The 25,809-nt window shown below is 46.5% G+C and overlaps 1 protein-coding gene across 2 annotated transcripts in view; it reads right to left on the bottom strand.

Annotated features, from left to right (window-relative positions):
- Nucleotides 1–25,809, bottom strand: part of DAAM1 (dishevelled associated activator of morphogenesis 1) — a 679,460-nt gene that overhangs the window by 539,293 nt on the left and 114,358 nt on the right. The window lies entirely within an intron of this gene.

Below are 25,809 nucleotides of genomic sequence, written 5' to 3'. Positions count from 1 at the left end.
GCAGTTCCCATTCGTGAGTGCTGCCCTTGGATCTGCTCAGGGAATCTGCTAGCACATTGGCTACTCATGGAACATGCACCGCTGACAAGTTGATGTTGTGATCCAGAGCCCAATTCCAGATCTCCTGAGCCTGCTGGGACAACCGGGCTGATCTTGTAAAACATGCTTGTTGTGTTGTCTGTTCGAATCAACACGGACGAGTTTTCCAGTATCGGTTGAAAAGATTTGATGGCGAGGAAAATGGCCCTTAATTCCAATAAATTGATGTGCCATTCTTTTTGCAGTCTGTCCCATTTTCCACTGATCGTCATCCCTTGAAGGTGAGCGCCCCAACCTTCTAGCGAGGCATCCGTGGTTACAATGAATCTGGGGACTTCTGCGAGGAAAGCACAGCCCACTTGTAAGTTGCATTCTTGACTCCACCACAGGATTGCATTCTTTATTCGAGGCGTTAAGGTGATGACATCCTCGAAAGAACCTGATACCTGTACCCATTGGTGACTGAGTTCCTCTTGTAAGGGCCTCATCCTCAGACAACAGTTCGGAGTGAGGAGGATGCACGATGAGATCATCCCTAGGAAAGATTTGAATTTCCGAACAGAAACGCACTCTCTTCTGAGGAGTGCATTCGCCATCTCCTGAATCTTCTGTTGCCTTTCGCTTGAAATGACGACTTGAGCGAGCTTGGAATCCAGCGTTGCTCCTAGGAAAGACTTCCGTTGAGATGGTACCAGATCTGATTTCTTGAAGTTTATTGAGAAACCTAGACTTTGAAGCAGGCAAAGGCATTTCTGGACATGTTTGCTTGCTGTGGCGTAGGAATTGGCCTTGATAAGGCAGTCGTCCAGATATGGGTATATCTGAATACCCTGTAACCGTAAGTGGGCCGCTACAGGTGCCAACACTTTTGTGAATACCCTCGGGCTGAGCGTAGTCCAAAGGGAAGCACCTTGAACTGGAAATCCCTGCCAGCCACTCTGAACCTGAGGAACTTCCTGTGCCTGGGGAAGATGGGTACGTGGAAGTAAGCATCCTGAAGGTCGAGAGTTGCCATGTGGTCCCCTTCCGTCAGAAACTGGAGGATCTCCTGGAGTGACAACATTCTGAACGTTCATTTTTTGATGTATTTGTTGAGGGCACGCAAATCGAGGATGGGGCGCCATTCCCCCGATTTCTTGCGTATCAAGAAAAAACGAGAGTAAAATCCTTTTCCTCTCTGATGTTGAGGTACTTTCTCGATTGCCCCTTTTCGAATCATCGTATGGATTTGGATGAACAGCTCCCTGAGATGTGCTGGGGGCGGTCCTTTTGGGGCTGAATTTGGAGGGGTTTTTATAAATTCCAATATGTGGCCCTTGGAAATCACATCCAGGACCCATCTGTCTGTGGTAATTTTTGACCATTCTGAGCAATGTAGGGATATTCTTCCTCCAATTTGTTTCTGGCTGGGGCAAAGTGGTGGCAGGATGAGTTCCTCACTTTTTGTTAGCGTTGTCTCTGCCCCGATATGTTGTTTTTCCTCGGGCTGTGAATAATTATTTCGTCTTTGGCCGTAAGGTTGTTGTTTATATAGCTGGTACCTTTGGTTGTTCTGGTTGTTAGTATATGACCGTTGTTGGTAATATCCTCCTCTATTTGAGAAGTTACCCCTTCCTTTAGCACCACGAAAGGAAGATTTACGGTACTGCAGAGTACCCAATGACCGTGCAGTTTCTGTATCTTTCTTAATGGCTTGCAAAGCCTCGTCCACATGCGAGCCGAAGAGGTACTCGCCATCATACGCCATATTTAGTACCTTGCCTTGCACTTCCTGCCTAAAGGATGTAGATTTCAACCATCCCTCTCTTCTAAGTACTGCAGCTCCTGCCAATTGTCTAAATCCTGTGGCGGCTACGTCCACTGCCGCATCAATGATCTCCGACGAAGCACACTCCCCTTCTAGCAGAATTTTTGTGGCTTCGGTGCGGTCCGGTTCAGTCAGTCTTTGAATGTACGGCGATATGTCGGACCACATCTGTCTATCATACCTGCCGAGAATCGCCAGCGAATTAGCAGCTCTAACTGTGGTCGCTGCAATAGTCGATACCTTTTTGCCAATCGTATCGAGTCGCCTCCCGTCCCTGTCCGTAGGAGTCGAGATCTGAGATGACGGGTTCCTTGCTCTCTTCTGAGCTGCTTGCGCAATGACTGAGTCCGTCTTTGCCTGACCGATCAGACAAGCAGGTGAAGAGGCAGGCGCCCTATACTTGTTATCTACTCGCGGTAAAACCGCAGGTGATGAATTTGCCGTGGCCATGATCTTTAGACCTTCTTTCCAAATAAAGTCTATAATAGGAATAGACCAACTTTGCCTCTGAGACAGACTCTTAAAATCGTACAGGAAACAATCATCCTGTTTAGCCTCCATGGAAATGAGAAATCTCTTAGTAGCCTTGTCCATAATCCTATGGAAATTCGCAATATCCACCGGTGGTGACTCAGCTTTTGGTTGTTCTTCAGGGGAAGGTGTGTCCGCTTGATAATCCTCATACTCCGACGAGTCCGATTTATCTAATTCACCCTCTTCATGAGTCTCCTCATCAGTATTCTCATCCTCCTGTTGGTGGTAGGGGACCGGTGTTGAAGGTCGGGCATGGTCCGCTCCTTCTATCTCCGTAGACACTGGAGTCTGGGTTACTCAAGGCTGTGGAGAAGCGATTCTAGAGTCGCCTGACTCCGAAGGCGGGAAACGGCGATAATAATCGCTCAACATAAACTGCAAATTTTGGAAAAGTTCCATAGGCATTTGCATCCCTGGCGTTGGTGTATTCTCTAACCTAGGCGCTTGTAGTTCCTCATCCTCTTGATCCTTTCTTTGAATTAGCAAGTCAGATGGGCTCTCAGCTGCTTGAAACAGCTCATCACCAGATCCATCTTCCTCAGAATCCAAGAGCCTGTCAGGCATTTTTAGTGGCGACATAGATGTAGACTGTGATGAACGCTTTTGCAATAGAGCCGCAGTTGTGGCTGGAGAAGGTAGTGGTATGGCAGTGCTCTTTGCTGGCCAAACCTGAAGATCTGTGCAAGTTGACAGCTTTGGTGTTAAATCCGAGTCCTTTTTCTTAGTCATCGACGATAATTGCTCCGTCGACGTCAGTGGCTGTTTAATTTTCGTCGACGTGGCGGATTTCGTCGTCGACGATGGAACCGTCGACGGTGTTACCTTCTTCGTCAACGGGATCGTCGACAAAACTATCTTATTCGTCGACGAGGCCGTCGACGATGACTTTGTCGACGTGTCCGCCGACGGGGTCTTCTTCGCCGTCGATGGGATCGTCGACGGCAGCTTCGTCGACGACGATGTCGACGTCGTCAAGGTCTTCTTCGTCGACGGTAAGGCTGTCGACGATGCCAAGGGTTTTGTCGACGCTGGTTTTAGCTTCGTCGACGTCGGCTCGTCGAGAGGTGTGACAATCTTCGTCGACGAGATGGGACGAATTTGGACATGAACATAAGTTGGAGAGGAGGCTGAGGACATCACCATAGACGGTTTAGGTGAGGAAAAAGTCATAGTAGAAGTCATCGCAGAGGCTGCCTGACAGGAAAACGGCAGAGCAGTTGGTGCCTTAGTCACAGGTCTCTGAGGTGACACTAAAGACGCAGTCTTTTTAGAGTCTGTAGGCTTCACAGATTTCTCAGATGATTTCTTACTTTTAGAAGTAGAAGGCTCACCAGCATCTGCAGCGAGCTGGGCCTGCTTTGCCACTTTAGCCTTAGGAGTAGTCACCTTACTCTCAGCCATCCTCTTTCTAGATCCCATAGAAGACCCTGAGGCAAAACTTCCTACCTCAGATAGTGGTTCACCCTTATCTTTAATTCGCTGAAGCCACAGCAGCAGGCGACCCTCTCTGTCCCTGAGGGTCTTAGGAGGGAAAGTGCGACAGATCTTGCACTCCTTAGCCTGATGATCAGGGTACAGGCAGTAGATGCAATGAGTATGCGGATCCTCCTTAAACAGCCTCGATTTTCCGCAAGAGTCACAGGCCCTGAACAGGGACTTTGATTTAGACATAGCAAAAGTAAATCTTTCACAAGTAGAGAAAAAACTGAGCAGAGCTCAGAGAGACTCCCTATCACACGACGTGCGGTAAAAAATCTGAGAGCCTGGGTCTCTGGGGAGAGCATTCTGGTGGGAGCTGTGGCCTGATTGGCTGCAGTTTGGTCATACATAATGACTTGGATAGTCTCTAATGTGGAAGTTTTATTTGCTGTAGCTGGGGCTACTTTACTTCCTGGTTGGGTTTGCTGTTATTTGCTATGTACAAATGATCTATTTTACTGCTTTTTATGTACCGTGGGACTCCTACTCTGACGACGGGGAATGATTCAGGCATGTGAATCTATGAAAGACACCCCTAATACTGGAGAATCCACCTTCCTACACATGGTGAGCAAACAAATGAGGGATTTAGGCACAGATCTCTGTACTGTGGTGAATGTATGACATTGTTCTGCATTCTGTCCATCAACTGTTTTTGCATTTGTCACCCCGAGTGGGATGGATATGCTCAGACTTGAGTCCTGTACTGAGAGCAGGCAGTCGTCATCCCCAAAAAATAAATTAAGTTAACGTTTTTAAACTTCAAAAAGGCAGAGCGAGACAAAGTGCATGGTAAGCTAGCCACCGTGAAGTTTTATAAGGATCTGAATCTAACTCCGGGGCTTCAATCTTACCTTGTGAACGTGACCCGTCCATCTCACCAATTAGTATTAACCCGTGTCAGATTGGGCATCGTACACCATCTTGTTGCGTTCCCAAACCAGAAAGTCAGATCTGAGACTCCCTGCCCGTGCGACAGTACTTCACACCAGAGCTGTTGCCACTTTTTACTTTTCTGTAAATTTTACCATTTCCTTAGGGTAAAATACCTTAAGCCTATTTTTATAAAGTATAACACTCGATCCACAAAGACCGCATTGATATTATTATCTTCATTGGAGAATGTGGATATCTGCTTTTTTGTGGCTACCTATATCTTGAAATGTACAGCTGCCAGGAAAAGTATAGTGCTGTAACCCCCTTATACTTACCTGTCTGTACAGAACGACCTGTATATGTTGTATATAATATATATATATAATATAAAAGCAAAATAGTTTACTAGTTCAAATGATTCAGATACAAAATTAAGATGTGTACAGAGGACCACAATGGAAAATTAGCCACTGCTCACAGTCAACATATATAAAGCACATTAAACACATTTAATTTTTCATAAGATTGTATTTTTTATTTAATTTGCCATGGGACTCTGGTTTGCATCACACTAATACAAAGAAAAATAAGAACCAGTCAGTTTTTCTAGCACATCACTTGTTTTTTAAGGAAGACCATGTCAAGTACAACAGAAGCTACAACAAGGCGATAAAATAATAAAGGAGGCAGTGAAGGACAGGAATACATTTTTAGAGAATACATTTCTGATGGGAGTCCAAAGATTTGGAAATTGGGAATAGGGTGCCAGACTACACCTGGTATTTACCAAAGAGTGAACCACTGACTTTGCAGCATCCACAACAGCATCCACAACATCGACAGAGTCTGACACTGGGAGATTTATATGTGGGTGGGAGAGTCCTTACCTTTGAGGAATGTTTATTAAAGGCCACTCTACCCGATTAGCAATATTTCTTTATATCAGACTCCACGCGGCAGTAAGAGGCATTCCCCACCTATCCCCAAGAACCAGCAGAGTGAAGATTGCTGAGCCTTGCGGCAACCGGTGCACTGACTACAAAAATAATCACTATAATGTACACTACAGCCCTGAGAGGCATGCCCAAGGTGGCGAATCGATACAGAGCCAACTGGTCTGAAGCGTTAGGTACACAACTGACAGACACACAGTGGGAATACTGTTGTCAAAGCACAATAGCAGTCCCCATGAACGGAAGACATAGATTATTACATTAAAAATGTCTCCACTAGGTCTACTACACACCGGCAAGGCTGTATGGGTCTGGAGGGAGAGATAGTGATGCCTGTGAAATAAATAATGCTCTTGCGGCTGATTTCTTACACTTGTGGTGGGGCTGTAGGGTGATCGCTGAACATTGAAGTAGATGGTTTCAAACCCTAAATTATACTGCGGGCCTAGCACTGCATCCAGACGCAAAAACAGCGTTGCTAGGCTATTTCAAGTCACTACCTGAACTCAGTGGGAGATTTGTTGGGCTGGCCCTACTCTTGGGTAAGCAGCGAGAAGCTACAGCACGGGAAAGAGAAACATCCCCTAGTATGAGCAAATGGCCAACAGACTTAGCATCCTACAACACAAACTCAGACATATACAGTACATTATTGCCAATGGTATCACACCCTAGTGACATATGGGACCCACTGAGAACGTATCTTGCTGGGAGGGAAAGAAATGGTAATGAAGACTGGGGGGAGGGGGTTGAGGCGGGGCTGTGAACTCACGAGACAGGAGGAGTCACCATGAAGGAAGGGCAGCCTCACCACAGTAGTAGCTAGTCTATCAATTAAATCGTATTGGTGGGATACACATTGATAAAATTAGGCTATATCCTGACTACCTGCCAAGATATAACTTTTCTTTATTATCGCAAAATGTACACTGTGCACAGTGCTCTGTATTTTTCTGACATACTGCCTATTGTGGTTGCCATAGCAGTCAATCTTTGGATTCGTATTACTGCAATATAAATAAAGCTTTTAAAACAAAAAATAGGGTGTTTAATGGTTTTGCTATTACTTCTCTTGAACTCACACCCTATGTGGAATTCCACAGATTCCAGAGGAGGAAGGGAGAGAATAAGGGAGTGAAGCAGAGAAGAGGGAACAGTAAGGACAAGCATAATGGACACTGATCTCCATGACCCATTAGCATTTTGTCACATTTTGTTTTGTTTCTATGCCACTTGATCAGCAAGAACACATGCAGGATGAGGTCAGAGTGATCAGCTTGCTTACAGGCCAATTTAAATTCTGTTAAATTCAATTTCTATTTGTTCTTTATCTCTAGGATTGCTTAAGAACAACAAGCAAATCAAGATTAATGGTTGATGCCGGTCCTCAAAAAGTGCAAACATACTTTGTTGGGAATTCCTTATGTGTTTTCTTAGCACACTGATTCTAGCAAGGATTTTTCTTAGGGGGTTCCATAAATGTATACCACTTTTTTGGACACGTGAGACCCATTGTATTTATCAATAGTCCTAGAAAAACCCGACCGAGACCCTTCAATGTTAGATGCCATCGGGAATGCCCACTTCATTGTCCCAATACTACCTTCTCTCAAGTCAAGCAGGGTTTTTGAAGTTGGTGGTAGCCTGGGAGAATTATTTCCTTATTACTTCACACTGCAGTCAAGATCTCAAGCTGTTTAGTCTGCATCCTTCTTATCTTCATCCGTAAGGAAGTAAATGCCAATAAAATGTAGGTGTGGAATAATGCCATCAGCAGTATATCAGTCACCAAGCAGCAATAATTCATTTGCTTTGATTTCAATTTGAGAAATTTGCATTGGTCATAAAGATATGTGATTTTTACTTGTATATTCACGTCTCAGGACCGAATTTAGGATAAAACAGACACCAGAGTGCCTTTTTGCCACTCTAGACCAGAAGAAGGAGAACACTACTATGTTGCAAAGATTTTGATTAGAATGTTTTTAATCCACGTTCTCTTAAAATAAAATGTATAAAATATAGTAAGAAAGCTCTTCTAGACCACGCGGAATGACTGCAGAAGGATGGCTAGGATTCAATGTTATTCCAACGTACGTCTACAATGCAGTAGGGTTAAAACATTTTGCACACGGTGTGTGGGCATTTGAGACTTTTGTCCAAAGAAAAGAAGAAAGAAGCAGAATTGCCACTGCCTGCCTGCTGTGTGAAATGTGTGGGCTGTCTAAAGACGGAATGCCAAAGTCACATGTAGACTGTAATATCTTAATATTCCTCGTTAGAGAGAAAATCTGAACTAGGAGGCAGAAATGATGAAGATGTAATTGGCAGTCTAAACAAGCATTTACAACGCAATGGTTTCGCCTTTGGAAAAGTTAGAGCTATTGGCATTGTAAATGACAAAATTTGTATTTATGTGTTGGTTTTGAAAACAGAGAAATAAATGACATTGTCATTTACATTGCCATTAGCTAAATCTCTCGCAAATGTAAGACCTATTGTACCCTACGGACGAGCTCAGCAAACAGCAATTACTACCACACACACACACACACAGAGCCAGCCACACACACACACCCAGAGCCACACACACACACACACCCAGAGCCACACACACACACACACACACACCCAGAGCCCCACACACACACACACACACACACACACACACCCAGAGCCACACACACACACACACACACCCAGAGCCACACACACACACACACACACCCAGAGCCACGCACACCCACCCAGAGCCCCCCCCCCCCCCACACACACACACCCAGAGCCACACAGACCCACCCAGAGCCACACACACCCACCCAGAGCCACACACACCCACCCAGAGCCACACACACCTACTCAGGAGAGCAAGCACAGCGAGGGGGCAGGGAAGCAAGCACAGCGAGGGGGCAGGGAAGCAAGCACAGCCAGGGGCCAGGGAAGCAAGCACAGCCAGGGGGCAGGGAAGCAAGCACAGCCAGGGGGCAGGGAAGCAAGCACAGCCAGGTGGCAGGGAAGCAAGCACAGCCAGGGGGCAGGGAAGCAAGCACTATTGTACCCTACGGACGAGCTCAGCAGACAGCAATTACTACCACACACACACACACACCCAGAGCCAGCCACACACACACACCCAGAGCCACACACACACACCCAGAACCACACACACACACCCAGAGCAACACACACACACACACACACACCCAGAGCAACACACACCCAGAGCCACACACACACACACACACACACACACCCAGAGCCACACACCCAGAGCCACACACACACACACACCCAAAGCCACACACACACCCACACACCCAGAGCCACACACACCCACTCCGGAGAACAAGCACAGCGGGGGGGCAGGGAAGCAAGCACAGCGAGGGGGCAGGGAAGCAAGCACAGCGAGGGGGCAGGGAAGCAAGCACAGCCAGGGGGCAGGGAAGCAAGCACAGCCAGGGGGCAGGGAAGCAAGCACAGCCAGGGGGCAGGGAAGAAAGCACAGCCAGGGGGCAGGGAAGCAAGCACAGCCAGGGGGCAGGGAAGCAAGCACAGCCAGGGGGCAGGGAAGCAAGCACAGCCAGGGGGCAGGGAAGCAAGCAAAGCCAGGGGGCAGGGAAGCAAGCACAGCCAGGGGGCAGAGAAGCAAGCACAGCCAGGTTGCAGGGGAGCAAGCACAGCCAGGTAAGTCCTTCGACGTTCTGAATAAGAAGTTGCCCTTTGGCCTCATTCCACTATATCGTAACAAAACTCTTGCAATATCCTTAAAATGTGCGTTAAGGTGTTCTCTTATCTCCTACATAAATGCATCTTCAATATTCCAGCCCTGAGGGATGTAGAAGGTGCTTTGCAGACTGAAGGGAGGAGCTACAATAATGTCAGCTAAAATCATTGTTTTTATTAATTCCTTCTGGCCCCAAGCTTGAAAAATCGTCAAAGAAAATATTGTCTGTAACAAGAAGATTGCGGTCTTGTTTTTTGCCGTGCAACTCGGTTATCTTTCCTTGCAATACTCCCGATTCGTCCTCCCTTTTCTAACATTACTGCTGCGTGTTTAGCTTCCCTCGCCCCCATTGGCACGTTCTGCGTCCGTAGCTTCCATTTTTTAGGAAATTCAACAGTTAAGATAATCTTTAAAAAAAGTATTTAGCGTTTTAATACTGGATATTATGGTTTCAATTGGTGGCATTTTACCATGTCCGAAGTGCCTACGAGTGTTTCTTTACACATGATCTTTGCCCAAGGTCCTGTGTCCTACATTATCTCGGCATACAACATGGCCATATCATAAAGTTAGCATGGCGCTATTAAAACTTGGGAGGGGGACGTGGGCCTAAGCTCTGTAATTATGTTCAACTGGGGTCAAGCCAAGCGAAGGCAGGATTAACGTTAATTACAACTTCGAGAAGCTGGCCTTTCTAGGACAGAACACGACGCAGGGGTTAATAAACTAAGCAGGAAGTGGTCATGGCTAAAGAAAATGCGTCACAGCAGCCATGGAGCTGGAGCACTTCCCGGGTACACTTACTCTTGCAGGGGACGTAGCAGATCTGTCAGTTAATGAGAAGGAGCCTTCGCTGCCTGGGCGCCTTCCACTTCTGAGAAGGGGCGTCAGAACAAGTGATGCTCTGTGCTCGGGTCAGGGCGGGCTGCAGCAGTCTGAGGCCAAGCAACTAGGCCAAGGTCTTGGCTGTGGTTCACGCTGGGCTTCCAGGAGTGGTTTCGCGTACACCATCAAACATCGCATCCTAGTTCATGCAGAAACATCCAGAGAGGAGGACCGCTCAATAAGACTCCCCTTTGCATGCTGTCCTCACAAACCAGCTTAAGCTGAACTGTACAGAGTGATAACCAAAGCACAATACTCTATTGGAAACAAAGCAGCACAGGACCCTGCAACATACAAGCAGAATCACATACAGCGCCAGTGTTAACGCCCTGGATTAAGCAAAACTACTAAGAGTCATTCTGCATCCATCTATCCCAGGTCGAGGAAGAACCAGAGTTCAGCAGCAATCAGATTCCACTCCCACCGGAAACACGGACAGCGAGAAGGGGGCGGGAACGGGCACACGGACAGCTTACTGCGAGAAGCCACAGGGTTGAGCGAAGGGTTTTTAAAAAAACCTGACTGGGCCCAAGACAGTATGAGTGAGTGTATTACACAGTAAGGTCTCGCAATACCATAGAATACATCCAAATCCTCACACACAGGTTCTGGAACTCTGAAATCTCTTGTTTTAACTAGTTTCTTGAACCCTCTGCACACCGTTCTCAGGCCATGTTAACTACGGTTTTGATAATGCTCGCCACTGTTCTCTAAGCAGTGTTAAGACTCAAGTGTTCAATAAATACAATGAAATTAAACGAAATGGTAACATTGCCAGCATCAGTACGAACACGCCGATTCGGTAACATGGCAGTATATATAAGCAAGGACTCAAACAGAATGGAACGGATACAAGGTGCAGCGGTGGACAGGTGACTGCAGTCACAAAACCGCAATGCCCATGGACAGCACAGCATGAGGAATGTGCCCAGTGCTTGCTTACATGCCAAGACCAGTCAGGGCTGGGACCCATCCAGAGAGCAGGCAGGGTGTTTGGATTCTGAAATGGACAGGGAAACAGGCAGGACCAATGGACCCGGGGCCTGGCTTCAGAAATGCACCAGTTCAGTTTTGCACAGGTCTTTGCACCACCTGAAAGTGTAAACAGTGAGAAGACCATCAACTCTCCATTGCTAAATCTACATTTAGCTCTAAATGTTGCTTCAAAATCTGTGTAATCCGGAAATGTCTGTGCTTAATCGAACCGGAACCAGTGCAAGCTGTGTAGTTACAAATGTTGATGCAAATTTGCACCTGTGCTATCCCTTTAATTTGGCTGATGACAAGCTTTCATTGTAGTTACACTCTATGATTTTGAGAATTGGTGAAATAAAAGACAAGCACGTGCAGGTTTCAAATAACACGTTTATCACCAAACATTCTGCTGGGGCAGTATTACATCGAGCTGGATCATATTAGTGCATGTGGGGGAGATGAAGCCAGGACAGAAAGGGCAAGGAAAGATGAGGAGAAAGAGGGCAAAGAAATAAAAGGAAAGAAAGAAAGAATGGGAAGGAGGGACTAACAGAAGGAAGAAGAAGAGAGAGGAGACAGAAAGGAGGACAAAGAGAGGACAAAGAAATACAAGGAAGGGAAGAGATAATGGGAAGGAGATACAAACAGAAGGAAGAAGAGAGAGTAGATAGAGAGGAGGAGAAACAAGAAGGAAAAACAAATTAAACCAGGGTGTCCTTGGACAGCAATTGGGTACCTGCTGACACTGGGGCAGAGAAGTCCGTGCAGGGAGGGCGGGAGCAGGAAACCATGAGTCTGGACCTGCGGTGAAAGGAATAGGGGTAGGGCAGGGGAACACGGCGTGAAAAGGTAGGTAAATCTCAGCCAAGAGGTTACCTGTAGCGAGTAAATCCGAGGTGATTTGATCCAGTCCACATCAAAGGAGGCAGCTGATGCGAAGTGGGACTGCAATCTGGGAGTAGGGATGACAAACGGTTCGGGGTAACTGTGTACTACTTAATACACTGTTAGTTGAAGGTCTAAACCCTTTGGAGCGCTCCTGTGCGCTCCGTACGATCACCGAAACAAAGCCCTACCAAGTCTCACGCATCTCGCGTGAGACGCGTATACCGCGGCTGGTCCAGACAAGGGGTACGAGGCGTATTGGCAGCCGTACTGAAAGCGCACTGTTCAAAGCACACTATGAGGCGTTCCAGCCTCAGGGGAGCCAGCATACCTTGCACACACTTCAGGCTCAGTTAACTTAATTATGACGATGTGCACAGTCTCTCTGGCCAAAAGCGAAGGGGGGCGAGGCGTACCGGGTGACGTGTCCGGCTGGCTTGAGATACCGGAGGGGTGTACATTGCGCTCCAGGCGCTCGAATGCCAGCTACAAGGCGCACAGTTCGCAGCGCACTCGTTCCAGCAAGATAGTGGCGTACTCGCTTTACCAAAATAGCAGCGTACAGTCTTTAGCGCACTTCCTTCAGCAACATGGAAGCGCACCGTTCTTTAAAACATTGAAGGACGGTCAGGATTGGCATACGATTTGGAGCACACAGGCGGGCTGAAATGCAGCTCGCTTCGCACACAATACCTTCGTGTCCTTCAAGCTTAGGTGCGGCCGATGCCAGGCAGACGTCCCTCGTTGCGGTGCCTTCCAGGAGAAATGACCAAAACAAACCTTCAACAACAAAACAAAAAAAACACCGCCCACCGCCGCATGACGCACGAAAATGGGCAGGATGAGTAAAAATCGCCGGAACGCCCACGAATCTGCTCGGGGAATGAGTGACGCATCTCTGTTCCAATGGCTAGCCTCCATTTATGGAGCTAGCCAATGGAACAGAGAGGCGGAACAAAGCCCCATACTTGTAAACAAAAGTTTTCGCCTGCGCAGCGGATCGCCAGGCGAAACCTAAAAACGAAGAAGCTCTTAAATGAGTTGTTCCAATAAAATCATACAGCTACTTCTGAGGTTCAACAGAAAACAACAAAAACACTGGTGTTAAAATAATAGGACAACACACCGCGTATGTGAACTCTAAAACTGTAATTTAAAACATAGCTAATTGATCAGTCCACACAGAAATGCCCGTTAACAGTGAAAATATAGATGAAAAATTAAAGAGGTACAACAACAACAAAAACATTTGATTCACAGTAATGAAGAAACAAAGCCATAAGGGAGACAAGCTACATGCAGCATGCAGAATGATTAAACACTTAGTATGCACATTTTAGACATCTCCCAGTGGGACTATTATTTCTCATTTAGACTTTTTGTTTCACATCTTTACATCATTCCAACTAGTAACCAAATCCTAGAGATTCTACAGCTAATTCTCGCCAACAACCAATAAGAAATTGTGAAACTTTTCTCTTAAAAAAATACATCAAATGCAGGTGCCTAGCTGCCATTTCGAAGATGTAGTGCACAGAAAGGTATGCTGTGCTCTAATACAGCCTAGCCACAAGCAGTTGAGGTGACAGCACATAAGCGATCTTTGCGGTCCATGTTAGAATGCCTACACACCCTAAACAAACCAGAAAAGGAGGAGAATACGGACCAAGGCTTTGGGTCCACTGACTTCAATGTTCTGAAACTGTTTAACTATGTGATCATGTTGACTTTAACACCACATGCCTTTGGGATACTCTAATGCAGGCTGGTACCCCTAGGGATACTAGTAATATGTATTTGGATAAGCAATAGAGATCAAAACAAGAGAACAATATGAGAGGGATTGTCGCACCTAGGTGATTAGATGGCATTTATACATGGTGGTTTTATTCATGTGGTGTGTTGCTTCTACGCATGGAGCCAAATAAATCCACTGAGTATCGATGTTGGCTATTGCTTTGGCTGGGAAGGGCCCCAAAGCAGCCCATGTGAAGTCCTGGTGATGCAACCAGTAGACTGCAGGGTTCTGTGACGCGGTCAATGTCACAGGAGAAGTGAAAATACCCAAAGATGAGACCAGCAGGTGTGAGAATGCTGGGGCATCCTTAGACAGAGGTTGTGTATATTTGCAAGGAACGTCGCTACTTCTAGAATCGTGTGAATTCTGCACATGAGGTCTATGCAGCACTAAACTTGACCGTGGAGAGTTGCTGTTAAGATGAGCATAAGATATACAAAACTCTTGCAGTAACAAGCTCACTGAGCACACAAGATAAGCTCATGTTGAGTTGCTGGTCATGACTACTTAAGCCCCCTCTCCCCCCAATCTTGCGGGTTAGTGCTTCTCTATCTTGAAGAGCACGCTTTTGAATCTCTTGGAGAATCTTGCAGAAAGCCCATTGAGACCATGCGAATAATAGATTGTCCTTTAGAAAACTGATAAAGTGAGGATTATTTTGATGGTCAGTATCTCTCTGCTCTGGTACATTTCTAATGTAAATACTTTTTAAATAGCACTCCAATTGTGTATCCTGAGCCTTTAGCTCTTAATCATTTAAATACACAGTAGCTGGGACTGTGTCAAACTCGTCCACCTTGGCTGATATTTGGCATAGGACTTCCCAGCATCATTTTTGGATCAAACTCACTATCCAGCATTGTATAGTCCTGGATTTGCGCGCACCTCTTCCAGAGTGGCCACACTGATACCAGCTCCAGTTTCTTCCCTGAATATTCAACAGTCAGTCTTTATATCTCCCAAAAAGTTACATTTCTGTATCCAGGCAGTCCTGACAAGTACTGGGTAAATTCTGGGGAAGGAAGAAAGGAATACTCAAACTTTTCACTTTCATTTTTTTGAGGTAATAATGGAAATCTGTGCTCTCGTGAAAGCGACTGAGATCCGCTACAGCGCCTGCTATTACCAATCAGGAACAGCCTCAGCAGTGGCTCAGGTTTCTTTTGCCAGTTACCCAGTGGGGAGTGTGCTTTATTTTATGAACTCTTTGAGCAATCTGTCAAACAAACCCCATTATTTTTCTGAGATACATAACTTAATAACCGACATGAACTAGACCAAGGTCTATCCAATTTCCTTATAATAAACTTAACCTGAAAGACTAGGGCTGTGTTACCTTCTAGCGGGGAATAAATCTATTTATGGGCCATAATGCTTTGACGTGAGCCATGATTTTTATTTCTGATAAAATGATTAGCGGGTCCTTTGGCACCCGGTGTCATTCTAGGAATGTATGTCCTTTCAAAAAGACAATATATTTAGACTCACTGACTTATACAGCCGAGAAAAAAACAGCGTTGAGGAGGAGGCGAGGGGAAGGGAAAAGAAAAATCTCAGTCATTAGCAGCAACTAAGGGTCGATTTGAAACCGGACTGAACAGTACACAATCTTGTACAGGATTTCTTTTGCATTACCCCTTATCCCCCTCAATGCCCACACCCAAAAAACCCTAAGCGCTCCACATACCCCAGGTCCCATCAACATGTCCCCTAAAAAGGTTGCTTCCCATAACACTGGGGGCAAAATTGTCTGGCTCTGAGATGTTCTCAACGATGAGGACACTTTATCAGCCTTATCCATGAATCGAGAACATACAGCTGCGAACAGGCAAATATTTGGGAAACAATTTGGCCATGAAAGTTTTCCCAAGCAAGAGATTATGAGAAGAACTAGCACTGAAGCCAACACTTTGGCTTTTGTACAGAGAATGCATACAAATGCGCACAACAGACACATGCATACATTCAGACTGAGCAAAGGCACTGCAGGCTGTTTCTGTGTGGTTTGACTCACACTCACACAGGTACCGATTCACACAGACAACAAAGAAGTCACACACAGAAACACACAAGAGTTGGTGCATAGCTACCAAGTGTCTGTGTGTCATGTTTGTCATCTTCAATCGGTCTTGGGTTTTTGAACAAAACTATTACGAAAGCTCTGATTTTTTAGCTCTAATCTGGGATTGTAAAATAAAAAAACGTTGTCATTTGACACACATTGCTGTTGCTAAAAGTGCAGAAATGACAAAAGGTGCCGCATAGAACACTGGCCCTTGTGCCAACTATGACTAGTGGCAAGTAGAACACAGTGGCAACTATGCACAGGAACAAAGGCATACACGGGACAGGTGGCTGGAAAAACAATTACATTTGGTCTAGGTGTTGTGGGTTGACAATCACTTTTTAAGGTCTCACTAGCACAATCTGTCTGGTTGATACATAACTCTAGTGGGCTTACCAAACACAATGGGGCTTGCAGACTGCCTATTACTTACCATTGGTTGACTTAACTGTCACTTCCATTTGCTCTCTTTTTATTAGTTGTTTTTGCTTTCTCTTCTTCCGTTTGTCCCTTCCCAGGAACATAGCCTCTTTACTGTGATTTTGAATGGCTGGCATGTATCCTCCCACTGCTCACTTGAAGGTAACTACTTTCTTTCTTTTTGATTAAGGACTCCTTCAGAGTTAGTGTGCTTCCAGGTCTCTCCCACGTTGACTACGCCCCCCACCAGCTAAATACCTGCCTAAACCTTTGTTTTGCTCTTTCCCTCGTGTGCTACTCACTCTTGTGTGCCTTTCCCTGCCAAAACCCCTACACCAAGCTCCTTGTTGTGCTCTTCCTCGTGTGCTTCTCTTTCACTCCCATGCTGATCACTGTTCTGTGTTGCTCGGTATCTCATGTGCTGCTTTTTCGCCCCTGATGTTGCTAAGCACATGCAAAAGAAATAGGTCAGCAAGGTGTGGCCTATTGGCTTTTCCAGGGCTCGTTACATTTGGCTGCCTTCCAATAATTAACCATATGTTGTCAACAAGTAGAGAAAGGGTTTCAATTGTTTCCCTCCACTGGACAATTAAATGTTCCCTGGATATACTTACATTTTATAGACGTTGATGTGTTCAAGCGGATATATCTTTGCAGGTCCGGACATGAGACCGTCAATGTGCATGGATAGGTAAAATGGCTGTTATTTTTTATCTCGGAATGAACAGCACTTGTTAATCCTATATTTAAAAACTTTGCTAAAAAAAGGCAAAAGGCTTTCTCTCTTTTGTAGATCAGTGCAGATGGGATCGGGCTAATTCAACACGGAACAATTCTGCTAAAAAACAGTCATAGGAGTTGATCAGATTTAGAGCGTCGGTGGTGGTGAAGATGCACTCCATGTTAAATAGCGGTTCTCCGCCTAATGAATGGTAAGAAACTACCCTGGGTTCCTCACTAGTGTTGGGTCTAATTTATATGGCATATTAAGCGTGCAAGGGCGTTTAACAAACCTACAAAGTGATGGTACACCTGATGTCGTGACTCCCAATGTAGTGGCGGCAATGTAGTGACTCTCAATGTTGCATGTAATGTAGTAACATACAACCCTTCCAGTCATACTAGAACTGCTTCCAATTCAGTCCCAGCTTGTCCAAAAATGTTCTGTGATTAACTAGACAAGGGATCTAGATGTGCACAAATACATTTCAATTGGGAGCTAGGGTAGGTCTCTAAAAATGCTCCGAAATATTTTAATTGACCTAATACATCTTAATATAAAGAGTGGGAACAGATGTTGAACATTGGCAATGCTCCTTTCTTCTGTAAATTTGGATGAGATTTAAACTGATCCAATGCACATCAATGTGATGATGTTCTGTAGGCCCTACCACACAATTCACAAAGTAATATCAAAGAAGTCTAGTTTGACATGGAAAAGGATCATGTGGTAATAAATGCAAATTGGAGGAGACTGAAACAGAAAACCCAGGGTGAATTAACAAAAGGTTACCCTCTAAAGCTGGAGTGCCATATTTAGTACTGGATGGCAGTTGGAGGCAGAGTACTGGGGGCTACAGTAAAGGAGCCTTGTCAGTACCATACAATCTGTACTATAAATACAAGAAACTATTGTCAAGGGACTTTCAAGGTATGGCCTACTTGGATTCTAGCTTAGAGCATCAGCACTTGAAGGTTACCCTTGTGACTTGAGTGCACTTGTTATGCCCATGTGTGTACAATATTTTTTTGGTAATTTTGCCAATGCACTTGTGAATAGATAATACTGTCCCAGTGCGATTTCCATCAACCCTAGCTAGAGCTATAAATGAACCCACACAAACAGCCTTCTATGCATGGCGTGTACACGCAGAGTATATTGCGGATCATCGGTTTTGTAAAGTATCTTAAAATTCAGGAATACATTTTGTACTGTAGGCCATATATTATTTCAATAAACATTAATGCATTTGACAACAACTGAGTAACCGGCTAATTTCAAGCAATAAAGTTACAAAAAAAACACACATGGTAAATTCTACTAATATTGCACATCTTCAGAAACAAAGAATATTGGTATGTTAAACATAAATAACTCTTAACTTCCAGAGTATAATTAGACCAACATATATTTCACAAGTAATAATTAAGGTACCATACTGTAGAAAAAAATATTACATTTGCAAATTAAATTATCGGTTATAGAAAAAGGCAATTAAGTAATCTAGATAGTGGATCATGGCAATAGGTGGGTACTATTAATAGTGGTTGACAACACACAACTGCAGGCAGCATCATAGAGATAACAGAGAAACCTGGTACATAATGCAAAAGGCTGAATGCAGAGACAATGAAGTTTGTCATGTCTCCAAATCTTGCTAATCGAGTCCGCATTCGATAAAAAAAAACTGAATTAAGAGCAAAGGCAACGAGTCTGGTTATGTATCTAAACAGCTAATCCAGTTATCAATGCTTAAGTATAAAACATGAAGGAAGGTAAACAAACAAAACTGGTCACCTTTCAAACTAAAGGTAATCAAATTACTTTCAAGCTAAAGGTAATTGAATTAGAAAAATCAAGAAAATTAAAACAAGTCACAGCAAAAGATTTGCCATAGGTATGGACAGCCAAATATATAATGATAGGGGGACTTCTACCGGGAAGAACCAATTGTACTGTATGGCGGCCGATAGCAAGACAGTTTGTGGGCCTGTTGCTGGTTAATCCGCACCACAACACTGAAATGGACCGTTAGAACAAAGGGCGGAGAGGATCGTTTCATTGAGGAAAGAGTTGTTCCTCAAATTGCAAAGGACTCGTATTGCACTGCATTGGCAGGATGGTGCTTTATTTTATTGCACGGTACTTCCTTAGCACCTCATGATTTTGGTTTTCGATCGATCTTACAAGGGAGAGGGGACTGCAGGCAATGGGTAATTTTTAAAGGGAAGGGGGAGGCTGGGAGCAAGAACCAGAGGGCGGGAGAAAAAACAGCAGGAGAAGGGGGGGGGGAGAGCCTCAAGCTGCCATCTTTTGTCCAGGTCTGGTCCAAACATTGCCAGGTCCTTCTCCTGACATGAAGGCAGGTCTTCCCCAAATGAACAAAGATTTTTGTCCATAAGAACAATGTGTTCTATTAAGCCAAAGACATCACCTGAGCATCAATGCTTAAAAATAAGCCTTCTGAGGTAGAACCGTGCTCCAGCCTCTCCAGTTAACTGCACTGTTAGTGAAATGTCAAAAAGAAGAAGAGGCCGAAGCATATCCTTTACCTTGTGCTCCTCATCAAGTAAATTGGCATATCATCAAGAAAATTGGCATACAACACTGAATGTCCCTGCACGATCTCTAGTCTTTGTGGCCTTTCCCCTTTCAAAACCTACTGCTGTGCGCTGTCCCATCACTTCCTGCTTTAGGTGAATATACCCTGAAGAAAAGCACAAGGAGGCTTAAAACATGACTGTACACAGTAGTTATTTCGAAATCACACAAAGTCTCACTTTTTCGTGAACATTATCGAATAGTAGCGATTATACAGTGCATCATGTACCTGACAAGGCCACAAAAGTACTGCGATTTGCAGTGGGTTCTAGGTACTTCATCAGAATGCATGTTTGAAAGACGTGCTTAAATATGTGATTGTGAAGTCAATGCGCATAAGCACAAAGAATTGCAGTTAAAAAGAATAGATGTAGCAGCACAAGTCGACCATTTTAGCAGTCGGGTTGAGAGCATCATACAGTGCACCGCAGGGAGAGAAGAGGAAGAGTCAGCCATTTAGTGCCTTATATGAAGCACAACGAGACGCAAGGGACATAACCGCCACAAGCATTGTTAAATGGACAAGGTATACACTGTGCAGTGTCCACCTAGAAGTTAACACAGGAACAAAACCCTGGAGTCACAGTTAACCAGCAAGAGGGTGCATACACAGTGCTTGGTCCACTCAAAAGCCATTGAAGCTCTGGCACAATTCAAAACTGCCTGCATTGCCCACAGAGCAACTGCAATCCTCTTCACCCTCCTATCTAAGTGAGAAACTGGAAATCTGTGGAGCAAACAGGAGTCTCCAGAAATGTCCCTGCTCCTGGAACCCACACCTTCAATCTAGAACAGTACATAAGCCAGTCATTCTCTGGTAGTGCCACAACAATCTGGCACTCCTTACCTCCCTCTCTTCGGCCAGCAACCTGCAAAGTCACCTTCAAAAAGGATCTCAAGCTCCTCCTTTTTGACAGACGCCTGGGTTAATTCATCCACAACCATACCAAAGTACTCTATCTAGGAGACAAGCTAACCTCACTGGGTGTCCCCAATATCTTAATCAATGCTTGAACCGTGTACGTCCCTGTCCAATGGCTGCTTTCGTCCTGGTCGCAGCTATCGTCCTGGTCGCAGCTATCGATGCAAGAGCTAATTGTTGTAACTGTAACTTGCTGTACCCTTCTATCATGCTACTGTTGTAAAGCGCTCTGAAGCCTTCGGGCCATGTCTGTGCTGTATAAAATTGCAAAAATAAAATAAATAATGGCCCAATCGCTGGAGTCACGGTGAAACAGCCAGGGTGTATAAACACCAAGCACGACCATACTGAAGTAAACGGAGCACAGCCCCTGGAGTCACTGTTAAACAACCAGGGTACAAACCCAGGGCCGGGTTCCTCTAGAAACCATTGGGCACAACCCGCGGCGGCACTGTAAAGCAATCAGGGGGTAAATCCTAATCCGTGCCGCCCTGAAGTAAACAAAGGACCAACGCCAGGAGGCACGGTTAATCAACCGGAAAGATTACACTAAATAGGGCTGGGTGTATGCATGCTGGGGCAGAGATAATCCAAGAACTAAATAGAATTTTGTGCCTGACAACATTTTGTAGGATTTTAGTGAAACCTTTCGGGTTCAACCACTTCAGAGAAACAAACGCAAGCAACCGCTCGGGCTTGCTTATCCACTGCAAAGAAGGAGCCTTTTCTCGTGACAATGTGCCGCGCAAACATACGTCGCGTTGCGTGGCTATCCCGCGCGGCATTCCTAGGCCTGATTTACTGGGCGCGAGCGTGCCTGGGTGCGCTCAGGATGCCTCCCGCGCGCCCCACAGGGCTCAGGCACATGTTCTCGTGAAGAAACACACCCGGGCGTCCGTGGCCTCACCACTCCTCATCAAAGCGTTGTTGTCCCTCTAGAAGCATCTGCAATAAATATACCCCGAGCTCTTTGAACGCTGCCGTCAGCGAGAGCGCCGGCATGTGCTCAATGGCGGCAGGCGCGCGGGGAGGCACGCGGAGCATGCAATGGAAACAAACAGCTGTTTATACATTTGGGTCATGGCTGGAGGGCTAAAGGACGGGTTTCACTGGGGGCGAAGGTGCTTGCTCTTCGGATCCGAGGCAGGCAGGCCTCACTCCTGTAAAAAGCAGTCACTGAAACCGGTGGCATGTGTGCAGTGAAGGAATAAGAGTACCCTTGGCCATCAGTGTGTATTTTTTTTAACAAGGATAAAAGATGTTTGAAAAATTAAGTAATACGCATGAGAGAACTACGAGGTAAAGGAGGATGCGTACCGATAACGTAAAATCATATGCACATATGCTTTAATGACCGCTCGTGTTCCACGAAAATGCGAATCTAGTTATGTGCTATAGCACGTGCTAACATATTTTAGCAATGCCTTTCGTAGCTGCACCAGCTTGAAGCCCACTAAGCCCTTTGCATTATTGCACAATTACATTAAAGGCGAAAGTTTTTTTTCGTTTTGAAGAGAAACCAAATGTAAGCACAATGACATTAATTTTAAATGCGTTTCCATGTTGTCATCCTGAGTTTTGCACTGCACATTGCAGATAAACCGTTCTAAGAAGCGCAGTCTTGCTGTGAAGTAGGCACATCAAAGCGAGAATTGCAGAAAACAGTAGAGTTAACCTTTTGGCTGAGACACTAATGACAGATCCTCAGTGTCATCTCACATTCTTCCCTCGAGAAGCGCCCGGCACCTGCTCACTGGCACCTACCTTATTCCATTCACTTGCATGGCGAAAAAGAGTATACATGTAGCAGCACCAATGTGAACAGTTAGCATTACATGCTCCAACTAAACAGAGGCGAAGTTCTGGCCCGTTGAGCTTGCTGGCTATTTTTGCATTGAACACGGTAGACTTTAATGTGCATGTCAACTGCCTTTTTTTCTTTACATTACTCTTCACATCTGCCGAACTTTGCCCATTCTCCACCTGTGTTGCCCTGGGAAGTAACTTGGTGAATATAGCCACATTATACACAAGCCAATAAGCTGGACTTCAGGGTCAAAGGGAGTAATAACGGATGAGATTAAGAGAGAGAGATAAATCCAGCGTTGTGGAGAAATAGGAGCAAAGCAGTGTCTGGAGGGCTGGAGCAGCACAGGTTCCACGTTGGGGCAGGTGGGGAACGGTGTGGTAAAGCAGCATATGTCCCAGGGGGACGAGGCAGCGCAGGGTCCCGGGGAGGGAACGAGGTAGCGCAGGGTCCGGGGGAGCGAGGCCGCGCAGGGTCCGGGGGAGCGAGGCCGCGCAGGGTCCGGGGGAGAGCGAGGCAGCGCAGGGTCCGGGGGAGAGCGAGGCAGCGCAGGGTCCGGGGGAGAGCGAGGCCGCGCAGGGTCCGGGGGAGAGCGAGGCAGCGCAGGGTCCGGGGGAGAGCGAGGCAGCGCAGGGTCCGGGGGAGAGCGAGGCCGCGCAGGGTCCGGGGGAGAGCGAGCAGCGCAGGGTCCGGGGGAGAGCGAGGCAGCGCCGGGTCCGGGGGAGAGCGAGGCAGCGCAGGGTTCGGGGGAGAGCGAGGCAGCGCAGGGTCCGGGGGAGAGAGAGGCAGCGCAGGGTCCGGGGGAGAGCGAGGCAGCGCAGGGTCCGGGGGAGAGCGAGGCAGCGCAGGGTCCGGGGGAGAGCGAGGCAGCGCAGGGTCCGGGGGAGAGTGAGGCAGCGCAGAGTCCGGGGGAGAGCGAGGCAGCGCAGGGTCCGGGGGAGAGCGAGGCAGCGCAGGGTCCGGGGGAGAGCGAGGCAGCGCAGGGTCCGGGGGAGAGCGAGGCAGCGCAGGGTCCGGGGGAGAGCGAGGCAGCGCAGGGTCCGGGTGAGCGAGGCAGTGCAGGGTCCGTGGGAGCGAGGCAGCGCAGGATCCCGGGGAGAGAACGAGGTAGCGCAGGGTCGGGGGGGATGGGGGAGGCAGCACAGGGTCCCAGGGAAAGAGGCAGCGCAGGGAATGAGGGGTGGACAAAGTAGCAAAGGAGCAAATGGGCCAAAGCAGCACTGGGGGATGAGACAGCAGCGCAGGATCAGGGGAACAAAGCACCAAAGGGCACAAGCACAGCAGAGTAGTGGCGTAGGAAGGGGGGAGCGGTGGGTGCGGGCCGCCCCGGGTGTCATCACTGAGGGGGGGTGAAAAAATGGCACTGAGGGGGGTGACAACATGGAAAAAATATGTGTAACTATCCTTTTCCCCTTATTTTCATTATTTCAATGTGGGCAGGGGGGTGACAAGAATTTTTCAGCACCGGGTACCACCTGACTTTGTTACATCACTGCCGCAAGTTGGGGAGAAGGGACAGGCGGAAGCTGCTCGCAGGGCCCAGGAGGACGGAAGCTGTAGGTAGGGCCTAGGCAGACGGAAGCTGCATAGGGTCCGTGCACGGGGGGATAAGGCAAGGGGTGAAGCAGCGCTGGGTCCAGGCAGGGGAGCAGGCAGAACAGAACAGAGTCCGGGAGGTGAAGGGTAGGGACGGGCAGGAGAAGCAGCACAGGGTCCCAGAGTTTGAAGCCACAGGGTAACATGGAAGATGCCTGCTCACCCATTGACGGATGCATGCTCCATCGCTGTTGATAAATGGCTTATTTTGAAAGGACAAAGGAATCAGAAGACAGACGGATGCCTGGTAATGGGGAGACAGGCGTTTTTGGTGTGTGAAAGGAGGTACTTACTCAAGAGGGGTTACAAAATGGGGAGGGAAATCAACAGAGTGCAAGCTGCAATGTGTGCTGGTGTCCCTGTGTGATGCCTGCACCACTTACAGAGATGCCCCAACTCCACATTTCTATTCACAGATGCTGGTCTGCATAACACTGCTAGTTGGATATTGTCACTTGGATAAAGAACATCAATCAGCATTCTGCAAGAGTAGAGGGCTGCTTCGCCATTTATTGCAATGGATGCACTTATTTGGCTATATAAGGATGTGCAATGGAATGCAAAAAATTATGTACAAATTCCACTAGCTATTGCCTGCCAAGAGCTCAATTTCTTGATAGATAAACTCAAATAGTTTACATTTTGTGGCGCCACTCTGATAAAATGCAAAACAAAAACAAAAACATCCAAAACGATATTCATTTCTGTGCCTAAGTCTCCCAGATGTGGCTCGGAGGAGTAGGGGCTCCTCTTGCTCTCATTCAAGTATTAGGGCAATTGCTCCTTCCAACGGCTGTTGTCCAAGTCACCAAGTGACTGCAACCTTACTAGAATGGCTCGTATTTTTGATGTTCTTATATTTAGTTATGGCGGTCAATGCAGCTTTCTGTATGCCGGATTGTTACCAGTTATTTTTAAAAATGTAGGTTCTGCCCAGAGGGGTTTTCACCTCTCTCCTGCTGCTATTGGTTGGTTGTGGTTTCATTCTGCCTTCAAGTAAATGCTTCCATTGGAATGTATAAGGGACAATTTCACATCTAAAAAGCAAAGTAAATCATCACACTGTATGTCGCAATCAATCCATTACCTCCTATTATTGCTACTTTTACCAACATTTGAAAAGCCAATATGCTAGGTTTCAACGTGATTTTGGTCCAGGAAGGATGTCTTGGCAGTTCAGGCTGGATTGTTCCCATGAGGAACAGGGTCAAGGCTGGGTCTAAACTTGGGTAGCATGGTGAGCAAAAGAATGATGGGTTTAACCCAGATCTCTTGCCTGGGGGTGAATGTTTAATTTGCTCTTCATTCCATCCATCATCTGTCTCTCTTCTGCTGTTTCGCCCTAAATGCACTGGGTATGCCCAGGTGTGGGTCCCGGGCTCACTGTGCCACTGGATTCAAGCTAGCCTGGCTGATATGGGGTGATGCCCCGAAACCGATCCTAGGATGCTTGATTCTTGTCCAGGGAGGACCTGGCTAGGCAGTACGGGTTGGACTGTTCCCATGAGGAACAGGTTTAGGACTGATTGCTTATGACTGGCTCTAAACTGGGGTGCATGGTGAGCAAAAGAACAATGGATTTAACCCATATCTCTTGACCGGGGGTGAATGTTTGATTTGCTCTTCATTCCATCCATCATTTGTGTGTCTTTTGCTTTAACGTGCTAAGCATCATTCGTCCATGCCAAATGTGCAAAAAACATCTGTGAACACCTGTGCTTC

Source organism: Lissotriton vulgaris, chromosome 9 (assembly GCF_964263255.1).
Source record: "Lissotriton vulgaris chromosome 9, aLisVul1.2, whole genome shotgun sequence".
Taxonomy (NCBI): Eukaryota; Metazoa; Chordata; class Amphibia; order Caudata; family Salamandridae; genus Lissotriton; species Lissotriton vulgaris.
Note: the sequence above shows the minus strand (reverse complement) of the source record. Positions and strands in the feature narration are given on the sequence as shown.